Consider the following 27,918-nt stretch of genomic DNA (forward strand, 5'->3'; position numbering starts at 1 on the left):
GGCGAGGAGGGACAAAAGTGAACCATTTTTCTAGTACAGGAAAATACTAGTGCACTTTCAAAATAAGGGATTTTTGAAAATCTGGTATTAAAATAGAACCACAGATTGAGACAAGTGACTGAGAGTGTGAACTTTTAATGGGCCACATGACTTAAAGTTGACATGGTTGCATGTTTAACAAAGCATGTAAAAATACCAAGGAGGTAATTACAGAAAGGTTTTTAGTTACTCAGGCAAAGATTCCTCCTATATAACAATAGGTAATAAGACAAGAGGATTTGGGAATGCTTTTTTAAATGAAGGGTAACGTGGTCATGGAGTTTATAAGAGACTGTTTGGGGAATGCAAAACACCCCCTGCCTCCTTCCACCCAGACCGGAAATTCAGCTGTTGTATAATCTTTGATTTCCTGGAATAATCTTTGGGTGATTGAACCTCAGTTAAATCTTAGCAGCCAAAGAAAAAAGAATTTTCAGTCAGATCATTTAAAAACAATTTTTGTTTTATTTAACTCAAAAATGTAAACATCTTTGAGTCAACAGGCTAGATGCAGAACAGCACTTAAACATGCACCTAATTCATATTTAACTCCATTTCTGGCTTTAAATAGCTGTTTTAGTTCTTTCTTCATTTGGGACTGATACTGCTTCATCAGAGAGCAAAAACAGGCTATAGTTTCACCCTTTTTGGCCTTCTGATACCCTAGGAAAAGAGTAAAGCAGTAGGCCCAGTTCTCTCATCCTGCACCTTGTGGAATCACTCACACTTTTGCAGAACAAAATGCACCCATCCTGCTTCTGTGGCAATTCACATCCTCTCTGCTCAGACTTAGGTCTCATTGACTACCTAAAATCAGCAAGTCACGCCCTATATACACACACCTGAGATTTCCAAACCTAAAAATAAAGGGAAAAAAAATTATATTATTTTGATGAGGAAATTTCAGGCATCTTTTATATAGCAGAAATAACATCCATTCTATTTTTCCCCCTTTATGAATCACGTTTAAGAAAAAAAAGTACATAGAGTGCAAAAAAAAATTAAAAGAAATCACAGGCTTGTACGTCTAAATGTCACTGTTCTGAAAGATACTGGAACAATGGTACAGGATAAAATGGCAAAATGTGAACGAAGGCATAATTTAGGACAGCACAGTCCAAATGGATTCAGTAACAGACAAATGTATTTAAGCCACTTTTCATATGCAGTGAGCAAAAGAATGGCAAACACTGGGAGCAAGCTTAGGTTTTTCAGTCATCATTGGGTTGGAGTGCTTTCTGGAGGACAAAATGTTAAGAGGCTTTTCAGCAAACACCACACAACACAGCAAAGGCAGTTGATAGGCACGTGTTAGAATTGGCCTGTCATGGGATAGTTGGGGGCGGGGGGGTGGAAGTCACCATCACAAGCTTAAGAAAGGATAGGAAATAAAAGTATGACTGAATTTCTTCTGACTACATATGAAGCAAGTGCTCCTTGAAATGAAAGAAGTTATGAAGGCAAATTTCTTCATTATTTTACTGAAATCACCAGCCACTTTTACAATATTTGTAGAGAAGAATGTCTTCCCCAGATTCTTTCCTGTGCTCCCCACCCCACCCCACTTTTTTTTTTTTAATGTAGCACATCTCCAAGACAGAACAAGTTGGGATACTACTGATCTCTCTGGGCTGAATAAAAGAGAATACTGTTCATATTAATATGTATAAACATTAAAAAAGGAAGAGAAACCATATAGAAGACAAAAATTATTTCTGAATTGTTACTTATACTGTGTTTGTGCAGGGCTGAAAGTAGTGGTCTCCTTTTCTCTGTTAGTTCTAGTGACTGCCATAATAAACAGCAGGATCAAAATATATCACGTAACTGTATACATTTTAGTTGGACATCATCCAGATTGCAATCCCAGACTTCTTTTCAATTCTGCAACTGTAAGGGCTAAACTAACAAATAAACCCACCCTCCAGTCTCGTGCAGTGTGCCAAGGGGTTGTACTATAGTAGAAACGCCGAGGAAGATCTATGCTTGACTCAGCTGGGGAAACTGGATATGCTGATCTGCAATTTCCCTCTAGAGCACACACTCTGAGCTGATGACAATCCGTACCCTTCTCTGGCAGTTTCATAGAAACTATGAAACTATTTTTGTTGCCAGATCCCTCCAGCAGTTTTTAGTCATGAGCTAAAAAGTCCTCTACCCCAAAGTAGACCAATGCATTCGGTGACTGCATTATTTCAAACAGTGTGCTAGAGGTAGCGTCTTTTATTAAACCAACTAGACAGTTGCACATTTTTTTTTCTTTATTTGCAACTGTCTAATTTTGCAACCTTTTCTTGCAACTGTCTAGTTGGTCTAATAAAAGATATCACCTCTAGCACACCGACTGCTTGTTCTCTTAGATCAGGGATGGGCAATTATTTTGGGCAGAGGGCCACTTACTGAGTTTTGGCAAGCCATCGAGGGCCGCATGACAGGCAGTGAGGGGCAGATAAATATTACATTTTTAGGGGCCCTGCGGGCCGCATAGAATGGCTTGGCAGGCCACATCCAGCCCCCGGGCTGAATTTTGCCCACCCCTGTCTTAGACCAACACGGCTACACCCTTTATCCCCGCGTGATTTCAAATGCATTTGTGCTAGATGAATAACCACTGGCAAATCCTCAGTTGGTACAAACTGTCCTAGATCCAGAGTGGACATTGACTTTAATAGATCTAAGATTTATGACAGTTGAGGATGTATCCCTCCTTGATATTTTCTCACCCTACTCCATACTGGTAGAATAACTACCTAGGAAAATATATGCACTCAGTATGCTGGATGCTTAGTCAAGCTTATGTATCTTGTTTTCGGTCACGTTCTACTACTATCCGAACACCATTTAACCTTCACTGTGTTAGGAAACTAGATGCCTCTTATATGTCTTTTCTTGGGTAAAAATTTTTTATTTTTTAAAATGCAATTAATTCACTGCTTCTTTCTCCTTTATTTGTTTCCATTATCATTTCTGATTGACTTTTGCTTCTGCTCGTCATTATAACTTAAGTCCAGAATATTTTTATATGCAACTGCATATTTTTCTTTTGCTCCTTTAGATATTCGTCTGCCTTGCACTCACAGTATTTATTTATGCACCAGCCAAGGTGTTATATTTGGCTTCATTATTATCAAGTTAGTCCATTTAGAATTCAATCAGGTATCTCTCCCCCAAGTGTTTCCCATTCTTCTTTGAAAGAGATTCACCTTACATCAGAAGAGAATTTCAATCAGCCTCCCTGAGGCTATTTTGTATGCTCCCGAATCAGCTTTCCTAGAGTCAAGATTGTTTTAGTTACTTCCCCTAATACATTTCAAGTGTAATTACACTATGATCAATAAGTCTTAGATGTTCCACAACCTCAGATGTGTTTTTTATACCTGGCTCACTTCCTGGATTAGTCCAAAGCAGTTTCTGACTGAGGAAGAGTGTTCAAAGGAACTGTATAAAAAGCAATCCTGAATTATTCCCCCAGAAGGCCCTTATTGAATGTTATTTCACGCTGCAAGGATGCAGTTTGCTTTTGTGAACAGGGTCCATATAAGGCCCCATGCACAGTCTAGGGTTACCATACTTCCAGCAGCAAAAAAGAGGACACCTGGGATTGGGGGGAGCGGAGGGGGAAGACATATGATTGTGGGGTGGCAGTGATATGCCCGTGCCCTGCCTCTACCCCTCACTCCTAAGCCCCTGTTCCACCAGCCCCTGCTCACTCCCAAAACACAGCTCCCAGTCCCCATCCCTGCTGTTGCCCCACACTCCTGACCCGCAGCCCCCTGCTGCCATCCCTGCTGGTGCCCCATACACCCAACCCACAGACCCCTGCCCCCCCAGCCCTGCCAGTGCCCCTCACTCCCAACCCACAGACCCCTACCCCCCAGCCCTGCGGCCCAAGCAGCACCCGTGTGTGCGCACATGCATGCATACACACAGTGTCTCTTTACCTGGCTTGCCAGGGCATGCACGGGGAGCACATGACCCCCAACAGCCAATCACCTTATCTGCTGCTCCCAGCCCCAAGCAGCCAGCCTGAGAGAGCAAAGGAAATGCAAAAAACCCAGACATTTGCTCTTATTTTAAAAACCCACCTGGATGCAGCACAGGGGGCCAAAAAAGAGGATATGTCTGGGAAAACCTGGACCTATGATAACCCTACTTAAGCTCATGTATGTTAATCTGAAACTAGAGTCCCTGCTTCTCTAGCATCTGCTTCATCCTTGGTGCTGTATCCCTTCAGAGATGCAGAGAGGGTTATGTGCCCCTTCTCTGCACAACATTGTCCCTTATCATACTGAACTATGGAGGTTCAACTCACAAAACAGAGGATACAAAAGCATCCTTACCTGGCAGCATCAAACAGTGGCCCCAACCTCCTCTCTTCCAATAAAGCTAGGGACAAACATTCAAAAAACCTGAGCCTAAATTGATTCAATCTTTGCAGGTTAGTTTAACCCTGCTAGGCTGAACCAGTTTGTAACCAGACAAACATTCTCTTTGAACTGAGGAAATTCAGGCACATGCCTGCAGTGTGTCAGGCTAGAAGCTGGGGGGCACTAGAGCAACCCTCCCTTCCCCTGTACAGTGCTCAGTTGAGGGGGAGGGGAGGGGGCATGACCAGGCCCCAACAGGACCTCTAATTAGGAAGATCTACCTGCACAGTCCCAGGCTTTCCCCCACTGGATGCTCAAGGAGGGTGGGGGGGAGTGTTTACAGACCCCAGACCTGTGCTAGCGCTCTGAGGAAAGGGGGTGTGTGCAGCGCATGCATCTGTCATTGATATGGAGGTTTTCAATCTCCCTCCCTGCTTTTTTATACTGTCTGCAGCAAACTGACAGGCAAGCAGGTCAGCAAGAGGCTGATAACAGTGTTTATCACCTGATCAGCAAAACAATAGCCTCTCTCCATCAGTTCAAACTCTTTTTAAACAGCTTACCAGCTAACCTGTTGATTAGCTCCAAAGAGCCCCTGTTCTGTGTGCCTGTCCAAGTAAAATTGGAGAGACACACACACATAAACCTCTCGGCATTAGCTAGCATACCACTTTCTTAGGGGCTGTGCTGTGGGAGATGGGAGGGAGGGGGATTTCCTGCTTGAGCAGCGAGCAGCAAGGGGGGAGGTATGGCAGGGGGAAGCCAGGCAGACCCTGCTGTGCCTGCAGTCTCTGCCAGAGCTCTGGCCAGGGAGCAGAGGGGAGGGGCCAGCCCTGCTGTGGAACAGAGAGCCCTGCCCAGCCCAGAGAGCATGCCAGGATGCTGCAGGTGTCTGGTTTATCTTAAACCAGCAAGGGGTTTGGGACAGACATTGCATAAATCGGTCTGAGCCAAATCAGTTGAGTCTGATATTACATTCAACCAGGTTTATCTCAAACCAGTTTCAGCCATTTTCAAACTGAAAATCTCTTCTGTTACAGCTTTAAACCAGTTTCTGATCACTTAAATCAGTTTGTGTGTAATGCCTGTCCCTAGCCTAAAAGGTTAGAGTACTGTGGAGGGCCTCTAACCAGCCTGTATTTCACCCCTGTGCTCAAGCACAGTATAAGTAGAGCAAAGAATCATTTTCACATTCTCTGTACTAGGTGGATTACTGGATTTCTCTCTATTTGTGCAGTTGAAGTAATCTGTGAACAAGACTGGTATGCTGGCCTCTGCTTATGCTGTGTTTGCCTTTAAAAGCATTTTCTAATCTAAATTTTAATAACTAAAGACTGAGGCCTGGGGCCTAGCAAGGTGACTGGTGTAGTTCTGTCATTTGTCATCAACTACTTTATACACAGGGAATTCACTGGGACCTTTTGTCAAGATCCATGAGATTTCCTTTGGGAAAGAGAGTCTTGTGAAATTTTTTTTTGTTTACTCTATCTCAATTTGCATCTACATTTCAGCACCTGATATCTAGAAAAAACATGAAGAGATCCTGATGATGAAGTCTTTAAAATAAATCCTTGGCTTGCTTCATATTATAGTTTGAACTTATCTCCTGTTATTTCCCCATCATAGTAGTAGTAGCAGCATATGTATTTTGTACCCATCTATTTTGACTAGCCATCTACCACCCCAATCCTATGCAGGTTAATGCTTGTGGGGCTTCTCACATGCTGTGAATTGAAACCCAAGTTTTAGCATAGTCAGCTTTCACATACCAGGGTCCTAGCATCTGTAAAGATAAAAATTTGGTTTCATTTTTTCACTTCTCACCATTTTCTAATGTTTCTTTCTGAGCAAAATATTTAAATCTTGAGCATTATGGGCTTTTTGGTTAACTAGAAGCCCCCCAACCATCAACAAATATAGCTGCTTTGATTGAAATCATCAACACTCTCCCATTATATTAGGAATCCATGGATCAGATTCAAGTCAATAGAAGTTTGGCCAGTGACTTTGTAGGGCTATGATTACACATCTTTTTGCCTGCTATTTACTTGTTCTGCTTATTAAATAAGTTCTTCTATTGTTGTCAAGGGACATATACACTAATGCGCTCTATGTTAATACAGCACGTTGCACCTGAGAAAAACCTAACGCTACCATTCCTGTCTCTCTTCAGTCAGGGAATCTTTAAAATGCCAGATGACTATAGCATTGCCTGCTCTAACAGGATTATACCTGGATCTAACACTTAGGAACATAGGAAGGGGACTGACTCTTAAAGTATAGACCGTAAAAAAGCCTGAGGCTGAATTAATTCAGTCTTTGCAGATTAGTCTAAACTACAGGTATTAAACTAAAAAACAACTGGACCTACATTGACCTTTGATTCAGGAAATGCAGCCACATGCCTGCAGTGGCTCAGGCCAGAAGCTGGGGGGTGCTAGAGCATGACTTTCTGGCACATAGCCAACGTTGGCTGTGTTTTCTGCCTCTTCCTGCTGCCCCTGAGGTCTTTGGGATTTGCAGTCCAGAATCATAGCAGCAGGACTCTCCCAGGTTGCTCATCACTTCCTCTTCCTGCTTTCAGGTGCCTCTGGGATTTGTAGTCCAAAGTGGGACCCAGCAGTAAGTTTGAGCAGGGTAGGGAAGCTCTACTCGGGGGAAGGTGGGTTTAACCCCTCTCCCTGGCCCCAGACCCCCGCCAGGGTGTGCCGGGCAGCAGGGGGGTGGGTAGTTCCTGCCTCCCCTCCAACCCTCCTCTGCTGGAGCAGACAGCATAGCCCAGCCCAGTTCTGTTACAGCTCTTCTGTTCTGTTACAGGTTTCAACCAGTTTCTGAGCATTTAAACTGGTTTATGTGTAACCTCTGTCCCTAACCTTGAGGCCATCAAATCCAGTCCCCTGCATTCTCCAGCAGTGGTTAACCAAAACAATCCACAAAATGCTACTTTGAGCATTCATCCCCCATTACAGGGAATAATACCCAAGACTCCAAGGACCTATGTTGCTATGTCTTGAGTAAACCAGACAGCAAAGAGAGAGAGAGAGAGAGAGAGAGAGTGTGTGTGTGTGTGTGTGTGTGTGTGTGTGTGGTTTCTGTTCTGCTCCATTTTCCATTGTTTCTCAGCTCCTAACTCTAGTTATTCCAAATGTAGAAGGATACTGAGCTGACTACAGAAGCAAAATTTTTGTCTACAGGTTAAAGAGGTGACAAACCTGTCCAGGATCCTCAACATCTCTCTGAAAATACAGTTTCCTCCCACTACTAAACTACAAAGTATTTTTAAACCCTGCCGAAACAGTATCTCCTCTTCTCTGCAGTTGCTGGAAATACAGAAAATGAACTTTGAAGCAGCTCAGTGTCAACTAAAAAAAATATTTATTTAATTCTTGATCTGAAAAATTAACAACTTGAATAAATACTTCTAGTTTGAAATAATCTCCTAATAATCTGTCTTAAGCCAGATGGCTTCCTAGAAAATTTTGCCAGACTTTGTCATCCATATAAGGCTACTTCACAGTCAATATAAAGTGAGGCCAAGAAAATGAAATGAAATCCAAGTTTTATATTAGGACTATAGGTCTACCTCCTAATTATACCCATGGGAGAATGGGCAAAAGTAAAAACAAGAACAACAAAAAACCAAAAACTGTAGTAGAAGTTCTCTCATTTCTTTGTCAAGATTTTGAATTTTCAAATGTTTTTCACCAGCCCTATTGCTTGTCATTAAAAAAAAAGGAAAAAAATATGTTTAGAACACCAGGAAATACACTGCTTTTTATAAAACCCTATTGATTGGGTTATTAAAGAGAAATGAGCCTCAGATAAGATCAGCCTCAAGCCTAGTCAATACATAATTTCTTGTTGTTGTTTAAATGCTTTATATTGAAATTGCATCCTGTGATCTCAAAAAAGATCTCTGCTCTCACATGCTGCTAAATGTATGAACTAAAGTCCTTATGTTTTTATATCTCACTCAAAATGTATGGTCCGAATGTCTTTGGTTCAAGAAGGACAGAATGTATTTAATAATAGTAGTCTACTGATGCAGGAAACTATTAATGCAGCACATTTACAATTTTAAAAAGCCAGAAAAAAATGGAAGAGCCAGCTAAAACTCTAGCATGACCTTTTTTGTGTCCTGTATACTTATGGTATATGTTTAATATTAATGGGATATTTTAAATTTATACTGGCCCCAGAGAGTCAGAAAACACTATGTAGGTGTAATATAATCAGTGCACACTTCTACATGCTGTCCTTGGGTAATATTACCAAAGTCTTAAAATTACTCAGGAAATACATTTTTAAATAAGACCCCTTATTATTAAAATAAAAGAAAGTTAATGCAATATTTTAAACGCTACTGCAATAGAAATAATTGTGAGCTGTAGTCACTGCTATAAAGCCATTGTGCTATCACCAAAGGTACAGGACAGAGACCGTCCTTGCTCCAATCTAACACAAAAATGCTGCAGATTAATTTTCTTTTTTGGAAGCTATATTACTTGCTGCTTAATGCCAAGGCATTTATCCAGACTGTACAATAGTTTCTAGCTGATTCTGTGGTTCTCAAGCATTGATTCTGGAACACAGACCCCCAAATTTTCCCCTTGCTTTGCTTGGGAAAAAAGGAAGAACAATGCTGTGAAGGACTTACTGTCACTTAACTGGAATGATCATTGCAAGGAGGGGGGCACGAGAGTGGAGGAGCCCTTTCAGGCTAGGCACAGGTAGCCATGATCTGGCTGGAGAGTTGGAAAAGGTCCTGGATCTGAAAGCCGTAGCAGGACAAAGGAAAGGGCTGGACTGGGAACAGTAGCAACAGCTGCTGAATCCAAGTAACCTGGGCCAGGCACATGCTGAAGTTGACTCCTTTGTCCCTAGCGACGGTGCTCAGCAATCTGGGTGGCGCAGGATGAATAGGCACCAGACTGAGTTTGGAGCAGGGAAGGGAGCCAGGACCTAGAGATGAAAGGCTGGAAGGGGCAGCACAAGGGCATGTGATATGGGGAGGAAATTCACTCAAACTCCAGCTGGAGGCTCATTTGCAAGGCAGCAGTAGTGGCCTGTCACAGCAGAAATGCTATTGGCAGGGCAGAGTTTACTGAGGACCCTGAAGAACCGCAAATCGATTAGTGGAATGACTTTTTACATGAGGGTTCAGAAATAACTGTGCTCCTGGAGGGGGCAGGAAGGTCAGTAATATTGTTAGATGGAATGAAGAAAATGGAAAGTGCATTTCATATACCAGTTTCAGTCCCTTATTCTGAACAATAGCCACTGTAGAGTCCAATGTCAAATTTATTGCTGCAGCATTACATGAGATTTCTAGAATCCAAGCACAGAAACTGGCCATCCTATTATCACAAAGCAGCCCTCTCCAGCCCCCGTTCCCCCTCCCCCCATCACTCTTCCCATCTTTGCATACGCAAGGTAAGAGCGCTGGAAAACAGACAGAAAATGAAATGCAGCCAGGTGAAGCATATGGAGTTTAGTTAAACAAATATCCATGTTTTCTACTGCAACTACAGTTTGATTACTTTCCTGAAGGAACAGGCAGCACTTTGAATTCACAGTGGGGTCTTTTAGGAAATTAATGTTTAGGGCCTTAACAGGACCAACATTTTTTACACTACAGGCATACACCACACACAGAGGTCTTTCATTTAATTAATAATACATAAATACAAGTCACTGGAAGGAAGAAAAAACAGTCTTGTTAATTGACTTCTGAGATGCTGATCTGTGTCTCATTAGCTTTAAACATAGCCTGGCAACACTGTACCTTGCAGAAATAACCTACTTTAGAGGAAACACAGCATAGTAAATGCAAGAATGTATTTTCTTTTTAAATACAGTATTGCCAACTCTCATGATTTTTGGCATTGTTCTTAAAGTCTACACTTCGGGAATGTGAAAAGCGTAGCTCTTTCTTTTCTATGTATAGAAAAGAAAGAGCTAAGTTTTTCCTTTATATATATACATAAAAGGAATTCACTTAGGAAATACACACACACACACACACACACACACACACACACACACACACACACACACACACACACACACACACACGCGCGCGCGCGCGCGCGCGCGCGCGCGCATATATATGTGGTTTTCAATAACCAATAAGAGTGCTCCAGGAGCATTACGGACAGGAAGTGGAAGTGGCGGTGCAATGGAGCACTGCCATGACAGTGGGAACAGAGGGGGGATGGGGTGTGAAGCCAGTGCTGCTGGCCTTGCATCCCCCTGGCTATGCTCTCTAGAGGTGGTGGAGCTCTGCCATGATGGTGGGGATGGAGTGGAGGGAAATATATACTTCTTTTATATATAAAAGGAAGAGCTACGTTTTTCACATTCCTGAAGCACAGAATTTAAGAACAACACCAAAAATCATGAGAGTTGGCAATACTATAAATATACACTGCCCTTTATTTGTTCTTAGCAGAATATCAAAGTCAAAGGAAGAGACAACCACAGATAAACATTCAGGTTAGGGACAGAAGTTACACATAAACTGGTTTCAGTGATCAGAAACTGGTTTTACACCTGTAACAGAACAAGAGTTCAAAATGACTGAAACTGGTTTGAAATAAACCTGCTTGAATGTATATCAGACTTAACTGACCTGGATCAAACTGGTTTATAGAACTTCTGTCCCAGACCCGTTCCTGGTTTAAGTTAAATCAGAGTCCTCCAGCATCCCAGGATGCTCTGCAGCCTGAGGCTGGGCTGGGCCATCTGTTCCAGTGGAACAGGGCTAGCCCTGCCACTCTGCTCCCTAGCGAGAGGAGGGGCAGGGCTGTGGCCAGATGCTGGCCCCATTAAGGCAAAGGGGGCAGGGTAGAGGTTTATGCCCCCTCCCTCTCCTGTCCCACCAGCACAGACCCCGGCAGGGTCTGCCAGGCAAGGGTGCAGCAGCCCATCAGGCATTTCACACTGCTTGAGCAGCAGGGGGCATGGCCAGCCCCACCAGCAGCGTGAAGAGAATGGAGAGGGGGATTTAGTTTTCCCCTCTGTCCCACTGACAGGACCTGAGCCAGGGTCTGCCTGGCTGAGGCAGATCAGCCTGTGTCACAGTCCCCCCTCCTCACTGCTGCAGAGGCAGGGGTGTAGGCAGGTGCCAGCCCAGCATGGCCCCCTGAGGTGAAGGGGGCAGGGAGGGGGTCTGGGGTCTGCACTGGTGGGGCAGGGCAGGGAGGGGGGAATTAAACCTCCTCCCTCCCTCATTCCCTTGAGGCTACTGCTAGCGCTGGCCACATCTCCTGCTGCTCTAGCAGTGAGGGGAGGGAAATGCCTGACGGGCTGCTCTGCGCAGACCCTGGCTAGGGTCCAGGGGGAAAGGAGAGGGAGGGGGGAATAAACCCCCTCCCTGTCCCCTTCTCCTCGGGGCCTCATGCTGGGCTGGCATCTGGCTAGGCTCCCATCCCAGCCACTGGAGCAGTGAAGGTGGTGGGGCCCTGACATGGACTGCTCCACCCCAGCCAGGCAGACCTGGGCTTGGGTCCTGCTGGTGGGACAGGTGACAGAGGGGGTAATTAAACCCCTGTCTCTGCTCATTTCACACTGCTGCTGGGGCTGGCCAGGCCCCCCACCACTGGAGTGGTGAGGGCGGGGGTGGGAAATGCCTGGCAGGGGCTGCTTCCCCATCCCTCCTCCAGGCACACCCCAGCTGAGGTCCCTGCAGGCTATGGTGGGGGTTTAAACCAATTATATTCAACCTGCTGGGGCCTGGCTATGCCCCCTGTCAGCACAGCTTCCCGGCACCTGAGGGCTCATGCCTGCATTTCCTGAATCAAAAGTGAATATCTATTCACTTGCAAGTTGGTTCAATCTTTGCAGATTAGAGTAACCTTCACAGATTGAATCAATTCAGGCTTGGACTTTTTGAATGCCTGTATTTAGCCTCACAGTTAAAGGGCCAAGATGGAAGGAGGAAAGGGCAGCTGGAACAAAGCACACAGGTGAAATAGAGGTTTCAGCTACAGGTCCTTTCCAAAAAAAAAAGCATAAGATAGTGTGGCAGATCAAAGTAGCTGGCTGCATAACTGGCCAACTACTTCAGAATAGAGGCCAAAATGAAAGGGGGAGAGAGAGAGAGTATACATGCACACACACAAAACTACACTGTTGTTACAGAACTGCCTGTGGGGAGAAGAATTCACATCTGTGATCCCCATTGCACATTCTCCATCACAATTATGCTTAAGAGGTTCTCAGCCTCACTCAAATAATCACTGATACAGTCCCTTAACTGGAATAGGTTGATGCTTTCACACCAGAGTGAGCTTATCCCCTGCCAGCCAGCTGGGGCTTTGCTTTCTTTCTCCTCTTCTTCCCTGCCGGTAAATCAACTGTACCGCTTTGGGGAAGAGGAACAGGAGGAAAATCTCCCTTCTATCACCACAGAGCTATTAACCAAGATCTGCTGCCTTTGGCTTTGGACCCCCTTGCAACTAAATCCCCGGTTAACCTACTGTTATTCCCTTGAGAAAGACAGTCAGTGCCAATAACTGATCAGAGCCTAGGAGTGTGTAGAGAAAGGACATTCATCAGCAGCTGCAATGCATGACATGGTATAGTATACTGTTAGTAAGGTTGCAAAGCATCCCTAAATGACAGCAGCTGGGTAGGCTGCTTATAGGTGAGAAAAAGCCCTGTGTGCCATAGGTGGCTTATCAAGGTAATTGTCTGTGCTTAATTTTCCTCTAGAGATTTGTAGGCATGAATACCACCTCCACACCAGCTGCTCAGCAACATATCTGATGCTGTAATGTGAGCTTGCTTGCTACTTTCTGATCAGTGAAAGGGACAGTGTCAAGGACTTTTCTCCATGCATATGCCAAGTTATGTGTAATTCCCTCTTGGTTTGACAATAGTAATTCTTTCCCAGTCAGGAAACAATATTCTCCCCACTTCAGTCATCAGCATGGTTTTTTCTTTCTGTCATGCTGAACAGCTAATAAAACAAGGGTTTTTAGGTTAGGTGGTTTTAAGTGTAGTGGCTGTTCTTGCAATATGGTTCAAAACTGAGGGGATGTAGGAAATGACAGGTGCATTGAGCAGTCATTTCACAGGATCATTGCCTCTCCCTGCCCACCCACACAGAAACCCCTTGCAGGCAAGTCATGATTTCACGTACTTTGAGTCCTGTTGTCTACAAATATCACCTGCAGAGATAAGCCTCCTGCACAAGGTTCAGCTACAGAGCTATTGTTCCTCCACAAAGTTCAGTGTTTTGATGAAGGCTTTTATACAAACCATATTCTGAGCCCCAATTTCTACAAAATTGGTACATCAGCAGATCTTTATGCATAAGAAATGGAGTAAAGGGGTGTAAACTGGAGACCAGGAAACCTGGCTTCAATTTCTTATTCTTCCCAGGCTTCCCTGTGTGAACCATTTAGTCCCAGGTCCCCAAAGGTATTTTAGTCTTTTTGTCTTAGTTTCGTCACCTGTAAGCTAAAGATAATAGACCTTCCCTTCCTCATACTGATGTAGACATAATGAACAAAGAAAAATATTGCCGTAGGTGCTAAATGGAGATGACATATGCAGTCATGCTATGCAGGATATCTATCCTTACTCCTAATTTACAGTAATTACACTGACTATAACCCCAATGTTGGTTCTGCAGTCCCTTTAGCAAAGAACAAGGGAAGGTGCTGCGGTTGCTTGCACACTGCATTTCCTTTCTCTGTGGTCTGGTGACTCATCTCTCTCATTTCCTTACTGCTCTTTTTTACTGACAATACACATATCCACGTTTTAAGATGTTCCTCAATTAGAACAAAGAAATGCTTTTTTGATAAGTGATATAAAAACCACTTGCTATCCATTATAAGCACTTAGCTTCCAGGTTCACTTCACAATTGAAGACTAGAGGGGTGGATTTAGGGGGAGTGCAGTCATGCAGTTGCACCCACCAAGCCTCCTCTTGCTTCCTGGGCTACCCAGACTTTAAAATCAACTGCCTGGGGGAGGGTGGAGGGGTAGAAGCATTTCTATTCAGGCAGCACTGAAGGAGTCAATTGACTTTATGGCTTATTATAATCTACCTTGATAGCATCTCTTTATTCCATAGGTGTTAAGCCCTCTCTCCTTTTTAATGGCCTTGATGTTCCACAATTTAAACTATCCTTTCCTTCTGCAACTTTGCTATCTGTTAGCCATTCCTGGTAATGCCTCTTTTCTATTTCACAGCCCTGCAGACTATTTTTAACTCTGTCTAAAAACTTTATCTCAGCCGTAGTAACATTAACTCAGTCATTTCTACATGTGACAGTAAAGTAGTGGAGGCACTGTCACGGTACTCAAGATAACTAGATTTTGTTTTTATGAATTTGAGTACAAGATGCATATTGCCAAAAATGACTGCAGAACAAATGAAACAATATATTTTGACCATTTTGGCCTAGTTTCTTGTGTTTTTTGAACTTAATATATTGTCTAGAAACTTTGTGAAAATTCCAATCAAGCTCTATTTGGTTTTGCTTTGATCTCAAACTGAATAGTCAAGTGCTAGGCCCATAGCACAGGGGTTGCCAACCGGGGGTGTGTGTACCCCTGGGAGTACTTGGATTGGTCCTAGGGGGTATGTGCAGGAGGGTGGGGATGGAGAAGCGCCGCCTCCCAGGAGCAAGGCCGGGGTAGGGCGAGGGCCCCTCTGCGGTGCAGGGAAACTTGTATGCAGTGGCCACCACAGCCGCACACCAGCCTGATGAGCTTTCCCGTCCCATAGAGGGGAGCTGCTGCCTTCACCCCACCCTGGCCCTGGTCATGGGAGGTGACCCGCCCACAGGCCATCCCCGCCTTCATGCTCGGCATCTGGCCACTGGGAGTACTTAGACTAAAAAACGTTGAAAACCCCTGCCCTAGCATGTCAGTAAAGATCCTAGTATCTCTCTAACTGGAGAAAAGAATACCTGTCATGTTATGTCATGATGTCCTACACCATCTGCACCCCTCTTTTAAAATCCTAGATTTGTCCATGGAAGACTATGCATCTTGAATTGGCAAAATGAAGAACAGAGTACAAGAAGTCTTTCTCTTGTTCCCAATATTGGGAAATAGGACCATAACCCCTGTAATAACCTATCAGAATTGAATTGAAGAGTGTCTACACACTTCCTCAGCCTGACGCTAGGGCGTTCGTGCCTGAAAGCTTGCTAAGAAGAATTTTGCTGACTGTTTGAGTTGGTCTAATAAAAGATATTGGATGTACCCAAAGAAACTTGTCTGCCTATGTCCTTAGACCAACATGGCTACAATCTACACCCCTGTATACACAGACATATACACACCCCAGTAATGTCACTTGGAATGAATGAGTGGACATGGACTTAGAGGGGGCACAAGAATGCTATTGGGCAGGAAGTGTTGGTGCAAGCAACACCTAGGGGTTAAGAGAGGAGCCACTATTATTTTCACTGCCAAATTTATGCCTGATGGCAAAATTCAGCAGCATCTGCAGTTCGGGTGTGCACGGCTCTCTCATGCAGCACCTGCTCCTTTAACTCCCTAGCTGCTGGCTGCACTGAAACCTCCTACAGTCTGCATGAGCAGCATCTGCCTTGGCAGCAGGGTGGGGCTGCCTTAAGCCCCATTGCTTCCAGCCCCAAACTCTGCAGCAGCTCTTCGTGAATCCTCCCCCTGCAGCAGGTTTGGCCCAGGGTATAAGCCTTATCAGTTTTGTCTCTAAGATGCACACACACAAGCCCCTTGCCAATACTGTATTTCTTACAGAGGGCCCAGACACTTGCTGCAAATACTTCTATCTTCAACAGTTACCATAAAGTAGGCCAATTCACTTCAGTGATAATACTCCCATAATCAAGTACTTCATTGGAGAAAGACATCTTCTTGAGGGTAAGTGTTTGCAGGATCAAGTCCTATTATTGGAAAATAAGAAGTACAGTTACTATATTTTCTTGCATACAACATCATCCTGAATAAGATACCCGGTTTTTGAAAGGCAGAGTGGTAGTGGGGGCAGGCAGGGGGGCTTTAAAACTACAGGTAGGTTGCAATAACTAAGTAGCAGACCTCAGGGCGGGTGGGGGGTGTTCACAGCCCCATATAGCACTACAGTGTTACTTTAGCTTTCCTTGGCAAAGAGAAAAACTGTTATTACTGTATTTCTTCATGTATAATACATACCCCAATATCCTGCAGCTGCACTGTTGCAAAATTGCACTGTTGTATATCAGAAAAATATGGTATTTCCCAGCATTGTGTGATTTTGTTTTTTTCAGTATATTGTTTCTACCAATTTTACTTGGTATTGTTTGGATACCCCCTTCCCCCCACCAAGAAAATCTTTGCTGTCACCAGCTTAATCTGTCTCATCCAAGGAATGTTAAATCAAAACCTGATTTTCTGATAGGTTCTTACAGTGGATAGGTTCTTATTTAACATATATACATACGCACGCACACACATATACGAGAAAGAGAGAGAGTTCCTTGTATGCAATTCTTTATTTTGCAAATTCAATAAACATGCTGAAGGCACAAGTTAATAAGATTTGCTAGTAGTGCAGGTCTGGGCAGGCCTTCCCAAATAGATACAGTATGGTAGCACACTTAAAACTGATTACAAGACAAAAACCAGAAAGATAAGCATTATTAACAAAACGTATTTTCCTAGAGGAAAGTGTGGAGGACCCATCTCTCATCTCATAATACAAGTTTCTTATTGATGTTATGATTTTACTTTAGGTATTTAGTAAGGCTGTAATATATTCCAGGGCACTCCTTAAATGCTTACATATTTAACCACACAGGCTTAGCTAGAGACTTCAGGCTTCCTGTCCTACACTGCAGGCACATTAATAACCTCTCTGGCTAACCAATCCAACAAGAGTATATGCTTTTATCAAACATCCAGTCTTGGAAGTACAATGAAGGTCCCAGACATGAATCCAGCTCTCTCACCCAGGAGCCACGAGTGTATCGAAAGTGGTCTGGCTTGACTAATAAAAGCAGCAGATCCAGTCCTGATACCATCTATCCAAAACAATGGACCAGTTTTCAAGTCAGAATGTAGACAAACAAGGAGGGAGTATTCCATACTATGAAATAACCTTGCCTGGCTAAATCTGGCTAAGAGTTTAGTTTGGCCAGAGCTTAGTTTAAAAAGAAATAAATACATAAAATATAGCAGTGGGTTAACCTGTGAAGGACAGAGGAAATCCCTTCAGGAAATGCAATGCACCCTGTATTGTCCAAAGTGGTCAGGCAGGGTAGTGCTGCTCTCACTAATGTCGGTAGGTGACTCCTGTTGATTGTAGTGGGAGCAGACTTGAATTGGTTATCAGTGATTGTATCCAACGGTAAGAACCTCCAATTGCCTCTTTCTTCATGAGATGAAGAAACACTAAACTAGTTACATCACGATAAAACTTGATTATGTTTGCATGTCAAGAAAATGTGTCTTGGCTGTCCGGTTTCTACCACCAGGTTATACCGATGCAACAAGTGTGCTCCCCACAGAAGCATGACCCACATTGTTTGACAGTTGCGGCAATTACTGGACCATGGATCGATTCTCCAGATAACACTCTCTACTGCACAATGTAGTTTCCTCAGCCCAATATAATTCAAAACAGCTGTGCTACTTGTTTTCTAAGAGTGCCTTTTGAGACGTTAACAGGGCATTTTTAGTTTTCATCAGCAAGCTCTTCACTTCCCTGAACTCTAAGGAGCTTCTGTATTCTTGCATGTCAGTTGGTTGTCTGCAATGAGCAAGAGGTCTGTTTGCAATCAGACTGGGGGGCCCATTACTTTACGCTGTAATAAGAGTATGGGTCACTACCTGCAGCTGAGGCAATAACTTCAGGAATATTTGGGATTGCCTCAACTGCTAGCCTTTGCCAAAAACTAAGCATGTGCAAACTGCACACATCATCTAGGCTGCATAGCAAAAGTTTAGACAAGACAAGTTACCTCAGACAACTGAGTGTGTTATGCATGTATCCTTAGGGTTACCATATTTCCAGTTCCAAAAAAGGACACCTCACTCCCAACCCAATGACCCGTAGCCTGACCAGTGTCCCTCACTCCCAACTTGCAGCCCTCTGTCCCTGCTGCTGCCCCTCACTCCCGACTCGCAGATCCCTGGTGCTGCCAGTGTCCCACACTCATGGCCCACAGCTTCCTGCCTCCCCAGTGTCCCTCACTCCCAACCCACAGCCCCCCTGCTCCCCTCAGCCCTACCGGAGCGAGGCTCCAGCTGCCCCCATCCTGACTGGGCTGGGACAGCGGCTACAGTGGCTCTGGCTTCTGTGGGTGGTGACAGAGTGAGTCTGGCCCTGGTGGGGGCTGGAGGGAGGAGGAGGAGATGCCTGTAGCACCCCACGCCTCAGACTGGGGCTCCTGCACCGCACCAGGTGACCTGGCTATGCCACCCCGCACCCCCTCCAAGGCCACATCTCCTGGCCACCCCACCCCTGCAAGCATGGGCACCAGCCCCTGGTGCCATGAGTCCAGCCATGTAGATCCCTGTGTCCCCTTCCCCAGCTGGAGGGACAGGCACCTCCCCCTGCCCCTGTGTCCTGCCACAGCCCTTGCGCCTTAACACCATTCCCCACTACCAGCAGGCACTCACCTCCCCCACCCAGACAGTCCCCAAGCCCTGGCCCTCCAACTTTCACCCCTCATAGACTTACCTGCTTGCAGCTGCTCCCACCCCCCTGCTTAGCTGCATGCTGGCCATGTGTGTGTGTGTGTGTGCATGCGTACAGGGACACATGGTGCCTCTGCTTCCAATCACCCTTCCCTGCACCCACCAGCAGAGTGGAGCAAAATCCCAGACATTTGTTCACATTTCAAAAAACCACCCAGATGGAGATTGGAGGATCCAAAAATAGGACATGTCCAGGAAAACCCGGATGTATGGGAACCCTGTGTATCCTACCCTAGTCCCCTGAGCTCAAATCTCTCCACTGAGGATGCCTTGCTGAACATCTCCTCAACTTCAATCCTACAGGCTGACAGTGAGTGCTTTCCTGATTAAAAGAATATATACAAGAAGGTATTAGCTCTTTAAAAAAGTAGTACACATTCAAGCCACACACGGCTACTTCTTTCCTGAACCTCACTCTCTCATTTAGGTATCAGTCACAAGGGGTGAAACCTCCCCGGCTATTATAGTAAATGGAAGATGTCCATTCCCTCGCAAGTCCAGGATATCGCCCACGGTGACCTAGTAATGTTATTCCAGAAACCTACTCTGAGCTAGACCTCACTGAAATACTGTTGTTTCCATCACAACCAGTTTTATACACTTTATCTCTTACCAAGAAGCATCTGCCACTGAGCAGGGAAGGGAAGGGGAAGCATGAGACATTCATTTCCAGTGTTTTTTTCCAAGGATGAACAAACTCCATTTACTTCATAAAGCTTTCCCCTGAATGTGGTAAAAGAAACTATTCTTCCAAAATTTACAGTGGGACTAGAAGTAGAAGAGTGGAGATACTGTCCAGTGCTTTATGACAACTTAAATGCAGCAAGGCTTTTCCCTCCATAGGCAGCAGAAGCAGAGCACACAAGTTCCCTATCTACAAGAGTAGATATTGGGAAGAGGGAAAGGGGGCAAGGGAGAGACAATTGCCTACTTTTCTGGAGGTTCTTCTGATGATTTGGTAGTGGGACTGAAGACACCTAAAAACAAGGATATCCTGGCCCACTACCTCCAAGGAGTATATGCAAATTACTCACTGCAGGATTGTTATCAAAATCCTAGCTGTGTACACATGTGTGCACTTACCTTGTGCTACCATGTAATGCGAACCTGCTGCCACCTGGGTCCCCTTTGCAACCTTAGAATTTATTTTAATCCCAAAGGAGGACTAAGCACTGTAAGCAGTTACTGACTACATACACAAGTGACAGTCACCCTTGAAATCACAGAACTAAGCTAGCACATACTGGAAATGTTAATAGCCCTTGCAAGATTACACTAGTTGCTGCTAAGCAGACAATGTGGGGGTCAGCAGGGAATAGGGGATACTCTGTTTAGCAGGATGTCCCTTGGGGTTACTAGAAACAGAGGCCATAAACTGAAGGAGAGCAGATTTAGATTGGACATCAGGAAAAAAATATTTAGGGTGAGGGTTGCCAAAATATGGAATGGACTTCCAAGGGAGGTGCTGCTTTCCCCTACCTTGGAGGTGTTTAAAAGGAGATTAGACAAGCACCTGCCTGGGGTTACTTGACCCAACCGCTCCTTCCTGCCCAGAGCAGGGGGTTGGACTCGATGTTGTAATAGGTCCCTTCCAGCCCTAACATCTATGAAATGGAAGGTCTTCTATTAGGCTGCCATATTATATAAAATACCAGCAGTACCTCAAAGAGCTGATTTAGGTGCTTCCAAAAAGCATTTTTCATTTGTGATATAGGAGCTCCACAAACTTCACAACCACCAAAAACAAAACCATTAGCCAGTAAAAGGGGTCTTTACTTGTATACTTTTCTATGTATAAATTAAAGGTGGTCCTGAAACAAAACTCCACATCCCATCAGCCTCAAACTTTTGGAAAATTTCTATCAAATGTCCAAAGCTTACGTACCTATATGTGACAGCCTTGTCCAAGCATTGTTTGAACAAATGTTAGTGTAATAACCCTTGCAAGATCACTGCTGAGATGGAGTTGAACGAGTACTGTAAACTGGGATCAGAATTCCCCACATGAAAGGAGGATTACAGAAGGGACTGGAAATTCAACTTCCTAAACGGAGGGAAAGAATGAGAAATGGTATTTTATTATAGTTTCACTTATAGAGGTCCAGAGCCAAAATTTTAGTAGAAATGACCTTTTGCCTCTTAGAGAGATGTAAAAGTTAACCTCTTTTGTGCCGAGTAAATAAAGAGTATTTGTGAATGTTTAATGCTTCTTTATTTTCTTATATGCCATAGAAAAATATTTATCAGTCCAGACATCTCTAACTTGGAGAGGGAAAAGGCGCTCTCTGCAGGCCTCCCAAATTATCACACTCAGCTGACTCACTTTAAACATGCAGAGTGTTTCTTCATGCATGTATTTAGCTGGAACCTGTTGGAGTGAATATGCCATGTGAAGAACCAAAATTCAGGATCCTGGATCCTGTCAAGAATCAAGCAGTCCAAAAAAGTACTTATATCTTTGCTTAATTTTCAACAGATTTTTATGATGAAATTTAAGCATGGTCTTACTAGCATTGCTAGATCCAGACAGGACTACTTTGCACATTTTGGGCATTTATAGATGTGCTCTGGGAGGTTGTGGGGGGAGCACTTTAATTAGTGAGCTGTGCTAATTAAAAGTGCCAAAGTATCACATGTAACAGTGACCCTGCACCGAAAAATGGCGGCACGGCACTTTGAACTAAAACTCATCAAGTGAGTTTTAATTTAAAGCCCCCCATTGCCATTTTTCAGTGTGGGGGGACAGGGGGCACTGATACACATGATGGCAGAGGCTGCTGGAGCTCATTAGTTTCTGAGCTCCAGCAGACTCGATTAATTTGCTGGATTTACTGCACATTGGAGCAGCCCCACTGCACGTCTATAGGAGCCCTTTATAATGGATTCCCAAATACAGGGGTGGATCCAGGATTTCCCAAAGGGAGGTGCAGCAGCATCAACCCAGACTGTAGGGGTAGCTGCATTCTCCTCCCCCAGCCTCTTCCCCTGCAGCAGCATGGTCTGACCTCGCTGCAGGAACCTCTAGGGAAAAAGTCTTTAAAGCATATGAAAGTCTCCACCCCACCTTCCTCTTCTTGCTCAGAGGCAATCCCCTTCTCCTCCTCTTCTCCAGCCCCTTCTCCCTCCCCGCACCAGACTCCCCTGCCTCCTGCTGCTGTTTTCTCCACTGTTTGGGGGCAAGAAGGCTCCAGAACTAGCCAGACTGGACTCAGCTGGGGAAGGGACAGCAGCAACAGAGCGGCTCTTACCCCATCCAGGCCTCAGGCAGGTGCATGGCAGGAGAACCTCCATCCATCCTAGCTGCCATTCTCTGCATCCCCCAGCTGAGCCCCAGCCTGAGCAGGAAAGGGAAGGGAGAAAGGATTTTCACCTGCTTCAGGAACCTTAAAAAGGTCCCCGGAGGCTCCAGTGGTGCAATACACGCCACTGCATCCCCTCCATATCTGCCCTTGCACAAGTATATACACTAAAAACAAACAAACCCCCAAACCAACCCTCCCCCCCTGCTGTGTGATGTTATATCACTCTCACTGTTGTAACAAATAGGTTGACCAGAGTCCAAGCAATTCAAATGTTATGGGTTCAAAATCCATAGCTGGATTGGATTTTTCGACTCTGTCCTATCCCAGTATTGTGTAAACAGGCCACAAAACTTTTCCTTGAAGTTTGTACTTGGAAAAAAAATGTATGTTTGGTGCACTTTTCTCTTGAAAAACATACATTTTAATAGTAGACCTATTGTCTGCTCTCTACAGATTCAAACCCTGAGCAATATACCACTCCTCACATAATTTATAACAATAATAGTACAGATAGCATCTCTGTTCAAATGTCAGGTGCAGTATAAGAAGCTAAACAGGTAGGCAGAGTCCATCTAAGGAGCTCACAGTACTTTGCACACTATAAGATACAGTCTTAGGTAGGAAATCTAACTTTCCTTTCAAACTGCTTTTGCTTTAATGTCCCTTTAAAATAGAAAGTTTTAGAGTATTGTATCTAAACAAGATCTCTCAAATGTCATGCAAAAATAAAGGACATATTTTAAGGTGCCAGGTCTGGGGTCCACAGAAAGGCAGCTGCTGGAGAGGTGATCCGCAGAATGATTCAGGTATTTTTTTACTGTATGATTCTGCCTAGTCCTTTGCTTTCACTCCAAAAGGAGAGTTAAAATCTTTGTAAATGCATTAGCATAAAGAACCATTGTGATTAAACTTCCTAAGCAACTAATACATCTGGCTCATTGTATCTGAGTCAAAAAACATGGAAAATATCAGAACCACCCAGTAAGGGTTTGTGGCCACTGGAGGTCACTACTGATCCATTTCAGATAAACAGATTTTTTTCCTGGGAGAGAAACAAAAATCCTTTCTAATTTGAAGAAGGCGAAATATTGTTTTGCTTAATAATGTTGTTTACAAGACATCGTTAGCTCTTTTCCTGAAGTCAGTGTAGCGTGCCTGTCACCTTGTCCTTCATTATTTCTGTACAGACAAATTAACACACGGTATTTTATCACGTTGTCATGCAGGCAGTGTCCTCCCCTGGGGAACAGAAGGTCTCAGGAGCATGTGCACAGCTTCTGTGGGAATATACCTCCTGGGAGTGCAGGGAAAGTCATAGGGAACCTGTAAGCCAACACAGAGTACACAGTCCATTTTTCTTGGAGGCTCTCACATCCGACAAAAATCTTAGGATATTTGCAGGGATCCTCGGAGATTGGCTGAGTTTGGCAACTTGAAACCACTGTTTTCTTTCCATGGTTAGGGTTGGAGGCATCTACCTCCCTGTCCCTCTTGCTTTCTATGCAGAAGACAGTCAATCTATTCAAGAATTGGAGGCCCATGGCAGTGACCCCTGCCCCTATGTTTTATGTAACATGCTGGCACTCTCCTGGCTTTACTAAAAATACAAACCCATTGCACTCGCTAGATTATTGCACAAATAGACCCATTGAACAGATTATTTGCATTCCAGTAGAACTTAGTGGACCCGCACTAAATCAGGCCCAACAGATTAGAGACAAACATATGTGCTATAAAAGACTTTGCACTTAATTAGGCAAAACAGATAAACATTGGGAGGAAGGAAGGATTCCTATCCCCATTATGCAGACAGGAACTGGGGCGGAAAGAGGTAACATAACTTAAGACAAAGTCACAAATGGAGTTTAGGGCAGTGCCTTGCCGTTTAGCACAAGACCACATCTTTGCCTCATTGGAAGCTGCATATTGTATTATATTTTGGCAATGTTAATGGGGATTTAAAATCATTTCCTTACCACTCCCCCAGTGGGTTCAATGGACTGCTGTGTATCATGCAAGTGGTGTTACTGCACCATCCATTGGTATAAGTTGCCTATTATACCATCCTATTTTCAGTTGGTTTAACTTTGCTAAATTTGAATAATTCAGGCTGGCATTTTCCACCCCAGGTGGCTGCCTCAGGCTACATTTCTGGGAAAATTTCAGACCAAATTGTTTAGCCAGTTCACAAATGCTCAGTAGCGACTTGATGGAGTTCAACAGCTGGGATCTTCAGAGATGTTATTCTCAATGAACATGCTCAGGCTCCAAGCATGAAATCAGACTGTGCATGCGACAGCCTCACAGAACAGCTGAGCAACTACCACCCAGGGCCATGAGGGCTCAGAAGGACTTTTTATAAAAATTCTGCTTCTAGCTGTTCTGGGAACCCAGAGTCGTGAGCAGGGAGCAGGTCTCTTGTGGTATTGCAGTGATACCTGCCCTATTAGCACCCAGGCAGCGTGAGGGAGGAAGTGATTGGATTTGAATGCAAAGGCAACATGACTCAGGGAAGTGACTAGATTGGAAAGAGGAGAGCGGTGAGGTTGGGGCTCAGGGGAGAGAAAATGGGACTCGGATTTAAGCAAGGAGATTGGCACTAGTGAGGGACTCAGGGTTGGTGGGGCAAGGAAAATGGGAGAGTCATGGGAGGACAAACAGGGCAAGGTTATGTTTCTATTAGAACTGGGAAGATAAAAACTGAGCACGCTTGGGCAATGCAACTGGGATAGGAGACAATTGACTTGGGGGGGCAAGAACATAGGGATGGGACATGGAGCTGTGAACAAAACATGGGAATTGTAGAGGAAACTGGGACAGGCTGGGTAAAGTCTGGGAGAAGGGGGAGGGAAAGACTGTGCAGTATTATTATCTAGAGTTGGCCCACAGAGAACTACCACTTACTATTGCTAACAGTTCCTGTTGGCTCATGTGGCAGAGGTCCAGGCGGTCAGTTTACAGGTTCCAACCTTGCAGATGATGACCCATGATAACACACCATGCATTAAAAGAAAAAGTGACCTGTGGAAGAAAAACACCATAATACAATCTTAACATCATCGTATAAATCATATGCATGAGGGGGCTCAATTAAAGAGACACAGGAAACCTTAATTCTGATAGTTCATAACCTCTGACTTCTTGATTTTTGCAACCATCAAGCTTTTTATTCTAGTTTTTGGAGTGATTTCCTAAATAGGAGGTCATCCTCTAGTGTACCCACTCTAGATAACAACGAGATGCACAGCTGTGGGCGACTATCACCAGTCTTGGTTGGCAGCAGAAGAACGGGGGGATTCAGGGATTGGAGGTCCCACTCCAGGCTCTGGAGGAAAGGTGGGTGACCTTCACTCTCTTCTGTGCTCCCCCAGTCCTGAACCTGGTCCCAGCTTTATTCCTGGTATGAAGTGGGTTAGTCTGAAGAACAGATCACAAGGTCTTGGCTCAAAAAAGATGGGGAAAAAAAAGTGTCCTGCCTGCTGCTGCTGCTGCTGCTATCTTAAAAAAACCCCTGTAGATCCAACTGCCAGGGCTCCTAAACTCCCGGCTCTGAGGCAGCCTGCCAGATAGGTGAACTGGCAACAAGCCAAGCAGGTTTCCTTGGGGAAACCACCTGGCATCTGTCGGAAGATTCAATGACATCAATACAGTCTTAGAGGACATCATAACTCAGTCCAAATCAAATGGGACTCTTGATGGGCGCTGCCCGACAAATAGGGTCTATCAGGACATCTCAGACCTACTCTAGTAAAGAGCTGCAGGTCCTCAGCGCAGCACGATCAACAGCCTTTTTTGCTTCCAGCTGTCACAGTTTCAAGGGTGTCGAGTCTAGTGCGTGGAGCCAGGACTGGGCCCCAGCAGAGTTGAAGGGCTGACCCGTGGGCTGGGAGCAACCCTAGTTCCAAACCGAGGAGCAGGGGCCAAAGCCCAGTCTGAAACCGAGTGATAGGACTAACCAGGCATTAGAGGTCAGGAAGCAAGCCGAGGTCAAACCAAAATCCAAACGCCAAGCCAGAGGGTTAACCGGGAATGAGGGAGTCAGAGGCATTATCAGGAGAAGAGGTACACAAGGACTAGACACCAGTACCATGCAGCAAGTCTTAGGGACTAAAGGCATTCCCTAAGAGCAGACCTGAAACCAATCAGCGGGAAGGGGCTAGGGCTCAGCTGATGCTGCTTAGACTCAGTTACTGTGGCTGCAGGGCAGAAGCTTCACTTAGTCTTGCTCCTGCAGCCTAGGGCTCAGCTGGCCCTGGCTAGTTCATCCAGTTAATTAGGCTGCAGGCATGCGCCTCACTTACCCTAGTCCTGACACCAGCCTCTAAAGAGATGCAATTGTAATTGTTGAGCAGGGTATGGAGGAAAGCAAGACCATATGTAAGAGTGAAGAGAAGGAATGAACTGTGGTGAGTGGTTGAGATGTTGGGCCAAACCTGTTCAGAAAAATAAAACAGCAAGTGAAAATATTTATGTACAAACTTCCTCATCCGTGAGGAGAAAAGTTATTGTTTTGTTCATGAATCAATAACACATGAAAGGAAACAGGTTCTCTTTTTCAATGGCTCAGCCACCCAGCTGGCTGAGGGGGCTGCAGAAAGAGAGAAGCAGGAAGTAACCACAACAAAACCTGTCTTTTTGGAGTTCGAGACGTATGGGAATAGCAGTCATTCCAGCGTGCCTCTGACCTGACCGATGGAGGTTTTTTTACATACCCTGAAAGCAGGCAGCAAGCAGAGAGCGAAACCCAAGCATAGAGCAATGTTTTTCATTTCATGCACCACCCGTGATCTAGTGCAACATCAGTATGCAGAAGGTATTTAGCATAGAAATAATAATAAAAATATTCAGGACCAGATTCTGCTGACCTTTCTCATGCCAAGGAGTATTTTACCTTTGCAATTAATCCCATTGGTTTTAACAGGGCACCTTCTAGATCACAGCTGTCCAACTTCTAAGTAGATAGGGACTGCCTGCTCCCTGGCCTGCACCGGGGGGGGTCCTGTGTCCTGTGGGCCCCTGAGGCTGCATGTCCTATGTCTGCACACCATTGCACTTTGTGCCCACCACCCTGCTGCAGCATGCATCCTGCTTGGATGCTCCCCTCACCACCATACCACGCATTAGAGAGTGCACCCCACCCAACCTCACCCTGTGTGATGCCCCATGGGAGATGAGGAGGGGAAGGCACAAGGTGAGAGGGATGAGAAGGAGTCAGGAGCCCTGAGGAGGAAGAGGGAGCTCAGAGACTACCCGCTGTTCAATGGGGCAAGTCAAGGCTGGGCAGAAGACTAGGAGCTGCAACTTAAACCTCGCACAGGCTGCCAGTTAGACAGTGCCACCCTAGGGTAAGATGCTGCTCAGCAGGAGTGAGGATGACACAATCCGGCTGGATTTTCCATGTAAAAGGTCAGTTGAAAGAAACTTCCTGCAAGTGTCATCAAGTTTGCTTGGCAAAGACATGGAAGGTTGTTCTCAGTGGTTGCTCCTCAGCTTTGGCACTTCCTCCCCCTTGAGGCCTATCA

General features: G+C 44.9%; 1 long non-coding RNA gene across 1 annotated transcript; it reads right to left on the reverse strand.

The window, feature by feature from the left end:
* Window positions 1–741: 741 nt before the first annotated feature.
* LOC109287652 lies at window positions 742–27,511 on the reverse strand. The gene is made up of 3 exons (XR_002094927.1): window positions 26,876–27,511; window positions 25,301–25,417; window positions 742–896 (listed from the first exon to the last, which is right to left on the reverse strand). It is a non-coding gene; the product is annotated as an uncharacterized LOC109287652 (long non-coding RNA).
* Between the last annotated feature and the right edge of the window lie 407 nt (window positions 27,512–27,918).

This window comes from Gavialis gangeticus, unplaced genomic scaffold (genome assembly GCF_001723915.1).
Source record: "Gavialis gangeticus isolate Ggan-Ray unplaced genomic scaffold, GavGan_comp1, whole genome shotgun sequence".
In the NCBI taxonomy this organism is placed as follows: Eukaryota; Metazoa; Chordata; order Crocodylia; family Gavialidae; genus Gavialis; species Gavialis gangeticus.